The 13,823-nt window shown below is 38.1% G+C and overlaps 1 pseudogene; it reads left to right on the plus strand.

Annotated features, from left to right (window-relative positions):
- The first annotated feature begins 12,055 nt into the window (after window positions 1-12,055).
- On the plus strand, window positions 12,056-12,519 carry LOC102831307 (annotated as a pseudogene).
- The last annotated feature ends 1,304 nt before the right edge of the window (window positions 12,520-13,823 follow it).

Consider the following 13,823-nt stretch of genomic DNA (forward strand, 5'->3'; position numbering starts at 1 on the left):
TCAGTCTGACTCCTATATACTAAATATGACAACACTTAAAACGAAATTAGTAAAGCAAAACTATTTACAATAGCCATCCAAAAGATGAAATATTTAAGAATAAATCTAACCAGAGGGGAAGAAAGAGAAAGAGAATTACAAAAATGGAAGAGTATACTATGTTCCTGGATAGGAAGACTTAATGTTGTGAAAATGTCATATTACCCAAAGCAATCCACAGATATAATGCAACCCAATCCAGATTCCAACAGCAATTTACTAAAAGAAATGGAAAAAAAACAATTACAAACTTTTTGTGAAAAGAAGAGAGTCCCTGGATAAAAAAAGCAATGCTTAAGAAGAAGAACAAAGTTCGAGGCCTCTCACTCCCTGACTTCAAAATTTACTACATGGCTACAATGGTCGAAACAGCCTATTACTGGTACAATGAAAGATACATAGATCAATGGAACATAATTGAAGATTCATAAATGAACACATCTACATACAGCCAACTGATCTTTAACAAAGGGCCAAAGTACATTCAATGAGGAGTAGATAGTCTCTTCAACAGATGGTTCTGGCAAAAGAGGAAATCAATTTGCAACAATATATTTATCTCACACCATGTACAAAAACCAACTCAACATGGGTTAAAGACCTAAATTTAAATCCCAGAATTATAAAGGTAATGGATGAAAAAAATAGGGACAAATATAAGATCTCTAATACAGGACACACAAAGAATAAGAAACATTGTAAGAATTGCACAAACAAAAGAAGACAAAATCAATGATTGGGACATATTAAAAATTAGAAACTTATGTGCATCAAAAGACTTCACCAAAAAAGTAAAAAAGGAGTACACAGAATGGGAAAAAATTTCTTGCAACAAAGGACAAAGGACTAATCTCTAAAATCTATCAGAAACTCTAAAACGTCTATAAGAAAAAGACAAATAACCCAATTAAAAAATGGGTACAGGCAGGAGACATCAAGGCAAGTGGCTGGGTCCCCTCAGAGCAAACCCCCTTCTAAAACTAAGACTCAAGGGGAATACACAAGCAGGCATGTGGTCTGGCTGGTGACCACATTGGTCACCTATAAGGGGAAGAGGGGTAAAAACAGCAATGAAGTTGGAAGTTAAGTCCGACCACATTCAATAGACTCCTGTGAACCCAGGTGGAGACCTGGTTGACCAGCAGTATGGCAAGACCCGAGGACTCCTGGGCCTAGAGGCAGTGTCATGGCCACAGAGGACTAGAGTGAAGAGTGAAGCGTCCAGCTGATATGAAGTGAGGGGAGATGCACAAGAACACCCACACTTGCAGATAGTACCCACTTGACCTGGCTTCAATGGCTGGATGATCAGAACTCTATTATGGATGTAGTAGCTCAAAACAGGGAATAAATCTTTACAGCGAAGATCACTCCCACCTCCTTGGTATACAGGGTTGACAGGGATGGGCAACTTAGCCATTGGCTACCCAAAATGGGGATGATACAAAGGCAAGAAGTGACTGGCTTACAAGCTTTCAAGAGGGAGCCTAGTTCCAGATGGGGCAGGGGAAGGTATAATCTCCACTGAATGGTTTCCAATCTGTTGGGACAGGGCTAATGAAAGGAGATGCGGATAAGACTCTTGTGGTACAATAATGAATAATTTGCTATCAGGACTGACTATGAGGGTCAGAAATGTAAAGGTAGATGTTTTGTAGCAAAAGGAGGGGAGTGATTGATTTTGCAGTCCAGGAGGAGCGGTCCCTTGGACCATCAAGTGAGAAGAGCAGAGTGCGGGACCCTACCTAGAGAAGCAGTGACACCAGAAATGGAGGCAGTGACCATAACGTGGACAGATGGAGCAGCTGGGGACACTGGACTCAAAGAGGGAGAGGAGCTGTGTGCTGACAGCCAGGGGGCAGGCCTGTAGGGTGTAGCCTTTGGTTGCTTGATGATGCATGGAGGAGATTTTAATCATTGCAATGAAATGAAATATGATAAGATGAATGTAAAATTAATGTTTTCCCATGTAAGCCCACATAATTCACAATAAAAACTTTTTTAAAAAATGGGCACAGGACATGAACAGACATTTCACCAAGGAAAATATTCGGGTAGCCAACAAACTTATGAAGAAATGTTCACGATCATTAGCTTTTGTTGTTGTTAAGTGCCATTGAGTCGGTACCGACTCATAGCGACCCTATGTACAACAGAACAAAACACTGCCCAGTCCTTGGCCAACCTCACACTTATTGCCACGTTTGAGCACATTGATGCTGCCAGTTTTCCAATCCACCTCACTGAGGGGCTTCCTGTTTTTCTCTGACTCTCCACCTTACAAACATTGATATCTTTCTCCAGCGACTGGTTCCTTCTGACAATATGTCCAAAGTATGAGAGATGAAGTTTGGTCATCCTGGCCTCCAAGTAGTACTCTGGCTGCACTTCTTCCAACTCAGATCTGTTGGTTCTTTTGACAGCTTATGGCACTTTCAATATTCTCCTCCAACACAATAACTCAAAAGCATCAAATTCTTCTACAGTCTTCCTTATTCACTGTCCAGCTTTCACATGCATATGAGGTTATTGAAAATGCCATAGCTTGCGTCATGCGTACCTTAGCCCTCAAGCTGACATCTTTCTCTTCCACACTTTCAAAAAGTTCTTGTGCACCAGATTTTCCTAATGCAATACGTCATTTGAATTCTTGACTGCTGCTTCCATGAGTGTTGACCTAAGAAGAATAAAGTCCTTGACAATTTAAATCTTTTCTCCATTGATAAAAATGTTGTTTATTGGTCTAGTGGTGAGGATTTTTGTTTTCTTTACATTGAGATGCAATCCATACCAAAGGCTGTGGTCTTTGAGCTTCATCAGAAAGTATTTTAAGTCCTCTTCACTTTCAGCAAGCAAGGTTGTGTTATCTGCATATTACAGGTTGTTAATGAGTCTTCCTCCAATCCTTATGCCACGTTTTCCTTCATATAACCCTGCTTCTTGGATTATTTGCACAGTGACTCTGTGTATTCCTTCCATCTTCTTTTGATGCTTTCTGCATCATAAACCAAAATACCAATGAGATATCATCTCACACCAGCAATAACACTGAAGTTCAAAAAAGCAGAGGACAATAAATGCTGGGGAGGATGTGGGAAGAACAGGGCACTCCTATATTGCTGGTGTGAATATAAAATGGTTCACCCACTCTAGAAATTGATATGTAGCTTCCTCAGAATGTTGGAAATAGAAATAACTTATGATCAAGCAATTCCTCCACTTGGTATATATCCACAAGAAATACAAGCTAGGCAGCTGGAGACTTTAGATCCAGAGAGGGAGAGCGACTGTGTGCTGAAGACCTGGTGGGTACGGGGGAAGGATTGCAGTGTATACCCTTTGGTTGGTTGATGATGCATGGAGGGGATTGTAACCATGGCAATGAGACGATATACAATAGAATTAATGTAAAACTAATGTTCTCCCATGTAAACTATCACATAATTCACAATAAAACATTTAAGAAAAAAAAAAAAGAAAAGAAATACAAGCTAGAACATGAGTCGATATAGGCACACCAATGTTTATCATAGCACTATTCACAAAAGCAAAAGAATGAGACAGCCTATGTGTCCATCAGTGGAATAATGGCTAAACGAACTTTGGTACATACACACAATGGAATTCTATGCTACCTTGAAGAATAATGACGAATCTGCAAACCACCCCATAATATAAATGAATCATGAGGACATTATGTGAGTGAAATTAGCCAGTCACTAAAGGACAAATATTGCATGAGACAATTATCGTAAAACCTTAAGAAAAGATATCCATAGTACATTTTTTTTTTTTTTTAAAGTTATTTGTTGGTTACCATAGGTGGAAGAGAGGAGACAATAGATCACAGGTTAGGGAATAGTCACATCATAGCTTGGGTGTTGGGGAGGGCAATTTACCAGAAGGGGGAGTGGTGGGAGAATAAGATAGATAAGGGAACACGTAGGCAGGTTTAAATGGGACAGAGGTAAATAGTGATATACACTCAAACTTAGAACAGCAGGATTCTGTGATACAGGGTTTGAGGCATAATCTGAATGGGTAAAAGAAGGGAAATAATGTTAAGATGCTTGACTGTCTTATGGATATTGGTTTCCCTTACCTTCTATTATAAAATACACACTTGAATGGGATAGAAAGGAATACTGGAAAACATGACAGAAAGCTTGTAAGCCCGTCTTTAGCCTAAAACTGATTGGAATACCTTAAAGGGATTCTAAAACTTGCCCAGTGAAATATGCTTCTTGTGGAGCCTTTGTAGTGTATAGGACCTTAGGTGGAATTCTGAGCCCCATCCAAAACCTTCTGAGGTGGGACATTCTCATTGCCTTCTTGCCTGAATGGCATCTACTGATACATTAGAACTTAATCCTATCCGTCATCCTTTGTAGGAACCTTTTCATTTCCCCTAGCTGCTTTCAGGATCCTTATCTTTGATTCTGGAGAGTGTGATTATGACATATCTTGGTGATTTTATTTTGGTATCTATTGTACCTGCAGTTTGTTCAATCTTCTTGAATGCTTATCTTTTCATCTTTCATGATGCAATGGAAATTTTCTTCCAGCAGCTCTTTGACTATCTTTTCTGTGGTTTTATTTATCTGTTCCTGTTCTGGAATTCTAGTCACCTGTAGATTACTTCTCTTCATGATTCAGGCTTTCTTCAGGTTTTGCATTCCAGTTTCTGATTGTCCTTCCATCTTTGTGGTATTTTACATTTTGATATTTGTTTCAGAAAAGTCTCTATGACTTCATAGCAATATTTTTTTATTTACTCACAGACTGAGGAAATATTCTGTAAAGGTAATAGATAATGTCATTTTTTTCCTGCCTCAATTAAGATGATCATGTGGATTTCTTTACTTCATTATATTCAAGTGACCTATCATATTGATTGATTTTTAACATATTAACATCTCTTGATTGTTCAATAATCAAGTCACTTTAAAGCATCCAACAAAAAACTCTGGCCCAGACAGTTTTACTGGTGAATTTTACCAAACATTCAGAGAAGAGCTGACACCAATTATACTCAAACGATTTCAGAACATAGAAAAGGATGTAAAACTCCCAAATTCGTTCTATGAATTAGGCATAATCCTCACACCAAAACCAGGTAAAAAGATCAATAAAAAAGAAAAATATAAATCAATATCCCTCATAAACATAGATACAAAAATTCACAACAAAATCCTAGTCAATAGATTCTCAAAACATATTAAAAAAAAAAAAATTAGTACATCCTGAGAAAATAAGGTTCATACTAGTTATACAAGGATATTTCAACATTAGAAAAACTATTGCCAACCATTCTTGATAAAAGCACTCAAAAAATAAGAATAAAAGAGAAATTCCTCAACATAATTAAGGTCATATAAACAAAACTAATACCCAACATTATTCTTCAAGGAAAGAAACTGAAACTAGTCCTATTATGAATGGGACCTAGATGGTGGTGGTGGTGGTTATGTGTTGTGGAGTCGGTTCCAACTCATAGCAACCCTGTACAGGGTTTCTGAGGTTGTAAATCTTTACGGGAGCAGAAAGCCTCATCTTTCTCCCACGGAACTATAAAACATCTAATTACATTGCAAAAAATATCCTTTGCTCATATCAATAAAGAAAACTGTTACTGATGTTAATGTAAATATCAGAAAGGCTACAAAAAAGGGTTTCTTCTTCAGAATGCTTCCCATGCAGTTAAGCACTTGCCTGGTTTAACTGAATGCACTATTTTCATGTCTTGGGTCAAAAAGATGCTCTTGGTGATTAAGTCTAGGCCTCACAAATTAGACTCAAAGGAATCATGCACCCTCTTGCCACTGGAATACCATTTTGTCACCAATTTTGTCTTTCCAGAAAGTCCTTCAAGACATGTAAAGCAAAGATAAGACTTAAAATGATAAATACACATAAAATGAAAAGACACAAACATCTAGGTGACATTGGTAATGTATATGCTATGAGAAAGCACCTTTAAGAAGAGCCTATGCAGCAAGAGATAAGTGTCTAAAGATTCAAAGTGTATCAACAGTATTGAATAACAATATAATTTTCAACTCAGAAGCTGCCTCAAGACTAGGTGCATCTTCAGTTAATGTAACAGGAAAAAAAAAGCAATGGATTTTATTAATTGCATCCACTTAAAAATCAACCTAAGGTCACCAGATGTAGGTAAGCCATTATCACCGCTCCTGTTCAATATTGTACTGGACACCTTAAGGTAAAAAAGTGAATTTAAGGCATCTGATTTGGTAAAGAAGAAATAAAACTCACTATTTGCCAATGGAAAATCTCAAAGAAATGGCAAAAAAATTATTAGAAGTAATTGACAGATTCAGCAAAGTGGTAGGGTGCACTATCAACATACAAATGTGAGTTTGGATATCTTTATAATGACAATGATGTCAGAAAAGAGTCAGGAAAACAATACCATTTATAATAGCCAACCAAAAGATGAAATATTAGTAATAAATCTAACCAGATAAGCAAAATACTTATAGTAGCCTTGTATAGGGTTTCCAAGGAGTGACTAGTGGGTTTGAACCACCTACCTTGTGGTTAGCAGCTCAGTGCTTATCCTACTACTTTATTCAGTATTTTAAATGCCAGCAGGCATTTAAATGAATAGCAAGAGCTGAAAACATCCATTAATAACCAAAACATAGACTGCACAAAGTATGAATCTAAAAAATTGCAAGTCACCCAAAACAAAATTAGAATTAATAAAGATCTGTATCTTATAAGGAGCTCTGGTAGTGTAGTGGTTACGAATCGGGCTGCAAACCTCAAGGTCAGCAGTTTGAAACTACCAGCTGTTCTGCGGGAGAGAGATGAGGCTTTCTGCTCCCCTAAAGATTTACAGCCTCGGAAACCCTGTACAGGGTTGCTATGAGTCGGAACTGACTCCATGGCACATAACAACAACATATCTTATAGATTAATAAGATGAAATAGACTGGTATTGGTAATTTTGAATCAGGCAATCATATGGTTTGCTGTGCTGGGAACAACAAACTGAAGAAGAATGCCATAAATTCATGCCAAAAAGAACATTTCAAGATCTATCTTGAAGTACACTGCTGTCAGTGATAGGATAATATTTATATGCCTGCAAGACCAGCTAATACCACTATTACTCAAATTTCCAAACCACTAAAGTCAATGATGAAAAAACAGAGAAATTCTACCAACGTTTTCAATCTGAAATTTATCAAACGTACAATCAAAATGCATTGATAATATTAGTGATTATAATGTAAAAGTAGGAAACAAAGAGAAAGTATTGGTGGTTGGAAAATACAGCCTTGAAGATAGAAATGATGTTGGACCCATGATGGTTTTGCAAGACCACGACTTATTCATTGCAAATATATTTTTCAACAATACGAATGGCAACTATAATTGTGGTCCTCACCAGAAGGAATACACAGCACTCAAACTGACTACATACATGGGAATAGATGATGGAGAAGCTCAATACCATCAGCCAAACCAAGGCTAGGGGCCAATTGTGAAACAGACCATCGAATGCTCATGTGTAAGTTCAGGCAAAAACTGAATAAAAGTAAAACAAGTGAACAAGAGCCAAGATTGGCCTTTGAATACGTCTCAGTACAAAGCATTTTCTCAGATCATAACTCATTAAAATAGGAGATCAATAACATGAAGAGTAAGGGGAAAATACATGAAAACTGAAGAACAACCTGATGAAAAACCACTGGCTAATAAAAGAAATAAAAAAATTCCTTGAATCCTATGAGGATGAAAACACAAAAGCAATGTTCAGCATCCTACTGTAGTGAGTAGTGACTAGGTATTTATAAGCTTGAGAGTGGCCATCTGGGAAGCAACTATTGGTCTCTCCCCATCTGAAGTAAAAAAAAAGTAGAGACCAAAGATACTAGGAAATAAATGGCCCAAAGGACCAGAAAACCACAGCCTCCATTACCTAGAGACTAGAAGAACTAGATCATGTCAGGCTACTATTACCAACTGCTCTGATCCTGGACTGGGGGGGGGGGTGAGGAAGGGATGTAGAACAAAATCCAAAATCATAAAAGGTTCTGTACAAATTTGAGGGTTCTAATACAGGGTACACACAGAATACCAAACATTGTGAAAATTACACAAATAAAAGTAGAAAAAATAGATGATTGGGACATACTAAAAATTAAAAACTTATGTGCATCAAAAAAAACTTCACCAAAAGAGTAAAAAAGGAACCCACAGAATGGGAAAAAAAATATTTTGCAATTACACATCAGACAAGGGACTAACTTCTAAATTATATAGGAAACTACAACAACTCTACAAGAAAAAGACAAATAATCCAATTGAAAAATGGACACAGGACATGAACAGACACTTCACTAAGGAGGAGATCTGGGCAGACAACAAACATATGAAGAAACATTCACAATCACTAGCCATTAGAGAGATGCAAATCAAAACAACAATGAGATACCATTTTACACCAGCAATAACAGTAAAGATTAAAAAAAGTAGGGACAATAAATGCTGGCGAAGAGACTGGGACCCTCCTACATTGCTGGTGGGATTACAAAATGGTCCAACCACTCTGGAAAACAGTAAGGTGTTTCCTTAGAAGGTTGGAAATAGAAATATTTTATGATCCAGCAATTCCTCTACTTGGTATTTATCCACAAGAAATATGAGTCATAATACGAGTAGATATATGCACATCAATGTTCATAGCAGCACTATGTACAAGAGCAAAAAGATAGAGACAGCCTATGTGCTCATCAATGAAAGAATGGATAAACAAACTTTGGTGCATACACACAATGGAATGTTATGCTACCTTGAAGACTAACAAAGAAGCTGCAAGCCACCACATAACATGGTTGAACCTTGAGGACATTATGCTGAGTGAAATTGTTGTTGCTGTTGTTAAGTGCCAGTTGAGTCAATTCCGAGCCATAGCGACACTTTATAGGGTTTCTGAGGAGTAGCTGGTAAGATTGAACTGCCAAACTTGCAGTTCAAACAGCTTTGCAGTCTGGTGCATTAACCCACAGCGCCACACCTGAATTTAAAGACCATCTCAAGAACAGAATTGATGTATTAGACACTAATCATGGAAGAGAAGAGTTCCCCAGCTTGAGAAATGCTGACCATGTTCTTCCCTTTTGGTTTTCTGATTCTAGATCTTTGCACATTTTGTTGTAATATCTTTATCTTCTCGAGCTGATCTTTGAAATTTTCTGTTCAGCTCTTGTACCTCCTCATTTCTTCCATTTGTTTTAACATCTCTATGTTGGAGAGCAAGTTTCAGTGTCTCTTCTGACATCCATTTTGAGCTTCTCTTTCTTTCTTGTCTTTTTAATGACTTTTTGCTTTCTTCATGTATGATGTTCTTGATGTCATCCCACAACTCCTCAGGTCTTTGGTCTTTAGTGTTTAATGTATCAAATCTGTTCTTCAGATGATCTCTAAATTCAGGTGGGATACATTCAAGGTCATATTTTGGCTCTTGTGGACTTGTTTTCATCTTCTTCAGCTTCAGTTTGAGTGAGTAATTGATCGTCTGTTCCACAATCTGCTCAGCCCCTGGCCTTGTTTTGACTGATGATATGGAGCTTTTCTATCATCTCTTTCTGCAGATGTAGTTAATTTGATTTCTATGTATTCCATCTGGTGAGGTCCATGTATATAGTCACCTCTTATGTTGTCTAAAGGTATTTGGAATAAACAAATCATTGATTTTGCAGAATTCTATCATGTGTTCTCCAGCATCATTTCTATTACCAAGGCCAAATTTTCCAACTACTGATCCTTCCTCTTTGCTCCCACCCTTTGCATTCCAATCACCAGTAATGGTCAACACATCTTGATTGCATGTTTGATCAGTTTTAGATTGAAGAAGTTGGTAAAATTCTTCTATTTCATCATCACTGGCTTTAGTGGTTGGTGTATAAATTTGAATAATAGTGGTATTAACTGGGCTTCCCTGTAAGCACATGGATAACATCCTATCACAGACAGTGTTGTACCTCATGACTGATCTGGATATGTTCTTTTTGACAATGAATGCAACACCATTCCTCTTCACTTATCATTTCCGGCTTAGTAAACCATGTGGCTACCAGATCAAAATGACCAATACCAGTCCATTTCAGCTCACTAATGCCTAAGATATCGATGTTTATGCGTTCCATTTCATTTTTGACAACTTCCAATTTTCCAAGATTCATAATTTGTACATTTCATGTTCCGATTTTCAATGGATGTTTACAGTTGTTTCTCTTCATTTTGAGTTGTGCCCCATCAGCAAATGAAGGTCCCATGGGCTTTTCTCCCATGGGCTTTACTCCATTCGTGTCATCATGGTCAACTCTACTTTGAGTCAATTTTGAGGGCCTTCCAACCTGAGGGGCTTATTTTCTGACAGTGTTATATATCTGACAGTGTTTCTGTGCTATTCATACGGTTTTCAGTGACTAAATATTCAGAAGTAGTTCATCACTCCTTCTTCCTAGTCTGTCTTGGTCTGGAAGCTCATCTAAAACCTTTCCACCATGTGTGACCCTGCTTGTATTCATAATACCAGTGGCATAGCTTTCAGAATCACAGCAACTCACAAGCCACCACAGTACAACAAATTGACAGGCGAGTGGTGGATAATGCTTCTACTTCTTCGTTATTATTTTATATTTTTCATTGTGGTTTTATGGTTTCTTTTTTTTTTCCATCTATTTTGTGGGTGTGTTTTCTCTTCTTACCTCACTCAACAGGAGACAGCAACTGCTGCCATACAGCCCAGCCATAGCTATACCTTTTTCAATCTATCAATTGGACTAGAGTCAATACCAGCTGCTGTATAAATGACAAGAACCAATGTCAGCTAAATTCACCCTGAATTAAACTGCATGACCTGCCATGCACCCTGAGGTTGTGAACAATAGCCCCACTTAGGCATGCCCTGCTCCAAATTTGTAAAGTCAGCACTGGCCAGGGGGAACCAGCTGAACAGAGACATAAGGTAGAGAAAAAGGGGGAAGAGGGGGACTGGCTGCTTGTGTGAGTCAGAGAGGCACTGTGGGACTATCTTGAAATTTCTTGAATGGCTGTGAAAGCAAAAAGCCAGTAGGTATTGCAGAGATACTAAGTATGTTGTTATCGTTAAGCATCATCAAGTTGGTTCCAAATCACAGTGACCCTGAATAGGGTTTAAGAGGAACAAATATTGGGTTTGAACTGCCACCTAACAGTTCAAACCAATTTTGCGGTCCAGTCCCACACCAGGACTCCCACATTAAATGTATTGGTGGATAAAAAGGAAAAGTCATTTTTTGTTTTGTTTTTAATTTCCTCTTCTTTCTTCATTACTTTTATGCCCGCTGTTCTTTATTGGATTTTTTGTTTGTTTGTTTGTTTTTCTTCTATCTTGTGAGAGCAATTTCTCTTCTTATGTCACCTGGCAAGAGACAGCAACTGCAGTTATAAATCCCAGCCATAGACCTATCCACTTCAGCCCCACAAATTGGGATAGAATCAGTACCAGCCAGCTGCTATCCACTGGCTACCCAACAACTTAAGTCAGCTAAATCTACCCTGAACAGAACTGCATGGACAATGAACAGAGAACAGCGCACAAGCTCATCTCATGATCACACCAACCAGAAGGCAGGTGGTGAGTGCCTAAGAATACACCAATATATATTCATTCACTTAATAAAATACAATAACACCACAATGCCTCAAAAGAAACAAGTAAATCTGTTCATATGAAGAAACAAAACAGAGTAGCTCAAGCAAATGACCAAGAAGCAGGGCTAGGAAATATTTTTGAAGAAAAAGAGGTATTGGTACTGCCTGAAAAAGAGTTCAAGAAAATGCAATTAAGGTACATCGAAACTCTTGACAGACAGGTCGAGAGAAACAAGGAAATTTTCAGAAAAATGCTACAGGAGCAATCAAACAAAATAGATAAGGATTGGGTTAGATTGCATCCACACAGGAAGTCCAGATATCATAGCTGCTTGAAGAGGCAATGGCAGAGTGGCCAGAGGACCTAAATCTGCCCAATGCTGTCATCACCAAGATCATCAAGGAAGCTGTCACTGACATCATCAATATCTCCAAGGAGGCCCAGAGCACCATCTTCTGCACCGCCAGCTTCTTTGTGGTGCATGCCATGTCCTGTGCCAACAACTTTGCAACGAAAGGGAAGTGCAAGACATCGAATGCTGGTGATGTGCTCTCAGCTATAAAAGAAATGGAGTTCCAGTGGTTCATTACTCCACTTAAAGAGGTTTTGGAATCATACAAGTGAGTGCAGGAAGGCAAGAAAGAAGCTTCAGAGCAAAAGAAGAAGGACAAAAGAGCAAGACAAAAACAAAACCCAAAAAAAACTATTCCAAAGAATAAGACAAGAGCAGGGATGAGGACAACGATGAAGATGAGGAAAAGCTGGAAAAAGAAGAACAGTATGAGGAGGAAGAGGTGAACAACTGAATGGGATGGGAACTTACCTTAGAAGGTACCACTCTGGAATGTGGTACACATCTATATGAAGCTTTTCCATTCTGGGCAGAGGATTCTTATCAGACATACCTGAGAAGGTGGGAATAAAACTAGCTAGAATCATCAAAACCAGTGCTTTCTTCAACTTCATTCAACTCGGAGCATCTGAGTAGCAAAACTGTGTTTTAGATAATCAGTATGAAGGTTATGACTTTTTGACAAGAGAGGTCTGAGCAGCTAATTGAATTAGCCAATTTGATCTCCCTTGTTTAGTTATATATATGGTTAGGCAGTTAATCCCCACCCTCCAAAGAAGTCATAACTTCCATCGTGCCTGCTGTATTCAAGATCACAGTTAGTCAAGGTTCAGGGACAATTTGGGTTTTGATCATGATCAGCCTGTATTTGATTGTACGGTATTTGGCATTACTATCTTATTAAGAGTAAAGAGAATGATTGATCTTTAGGAGACTACTAACAGTCATGGGAGGAAAATGAACTCTCTTATCTCTGACAGTGAGTCTTAATGGATTGAATTGACTTAGAACCCTTCTGGTATGTATAGATATGGACTTGTTGGCTTGGTTGCACTGTGGTTATACATGTATTAAATTAACAATGTAGAGTGCAGTTAGTCAAGCAAGAGTGAGAATGCCTTAGTCTTACAAACATGGCTTAGTCTTAGATGTCACTCACTGTCTGTCACTGTAAAGCTTTAGAATTTATCTTCACCCCCTGGAATGTGTAAAATCCCAGGATTTCTCTTGTAGTCGATCTCTTAGACTTGTGACCAGCTTTTATTATTCAACCATGACATGTTCCAAATTTCATAACCCCTAGGCACAACTTTTTCCTTCTCTGCTTCTCTCTACCTGTCTCTGTTCTGCTTCCCATTCCCACTTTCTTCCCCTGCTCTCATTTCTGCCAGTCCAAAAACATTGAGAATTTGCTTAATATCTAAAAGTGTAGGTTTCTCAGATTCCTTAATTATCCTATGTATTGTAAAAATGATTCTGTAAAACTCCTCTAGATTTTAAGGGAAATCTATGGTGCTCAGGAATCTAATTCCCCCATGCTATCCATCCGTTTTAACTACTAAAGTATCTCTGTTGGCCTCTATTAGCCTTTTGCTCTTTCTCTTCAGTGCTTCAAGCACATTTTGTCTCTATGTTGAATGTTTAGCACTTGATAAGTGGTGAAGTATAGTTTGACACTGCTAATTGGTCACATGAATCCAGTGAAAAGCTAAGTGAGTGAAGAGTTTTGAGAAAACTGTGATGCAGTGAATAAATAAA

The sequence above is a fragment of the Chrysochloris asiatica genome, unplaced genomic scaffold, assembly GCF_000296735.1.
Source record: "Chrysochloris asiatica unplaced genomic scaffold, ChrAsi1.0 scaffold00252, whole genome shotgun sequence".
NCBI lineage: Eukaryota > Metazoa > Chordata > Mammalia > Afrosoricida > Chrysochloridae > Chrysochloris > Chrysochloris asiatica.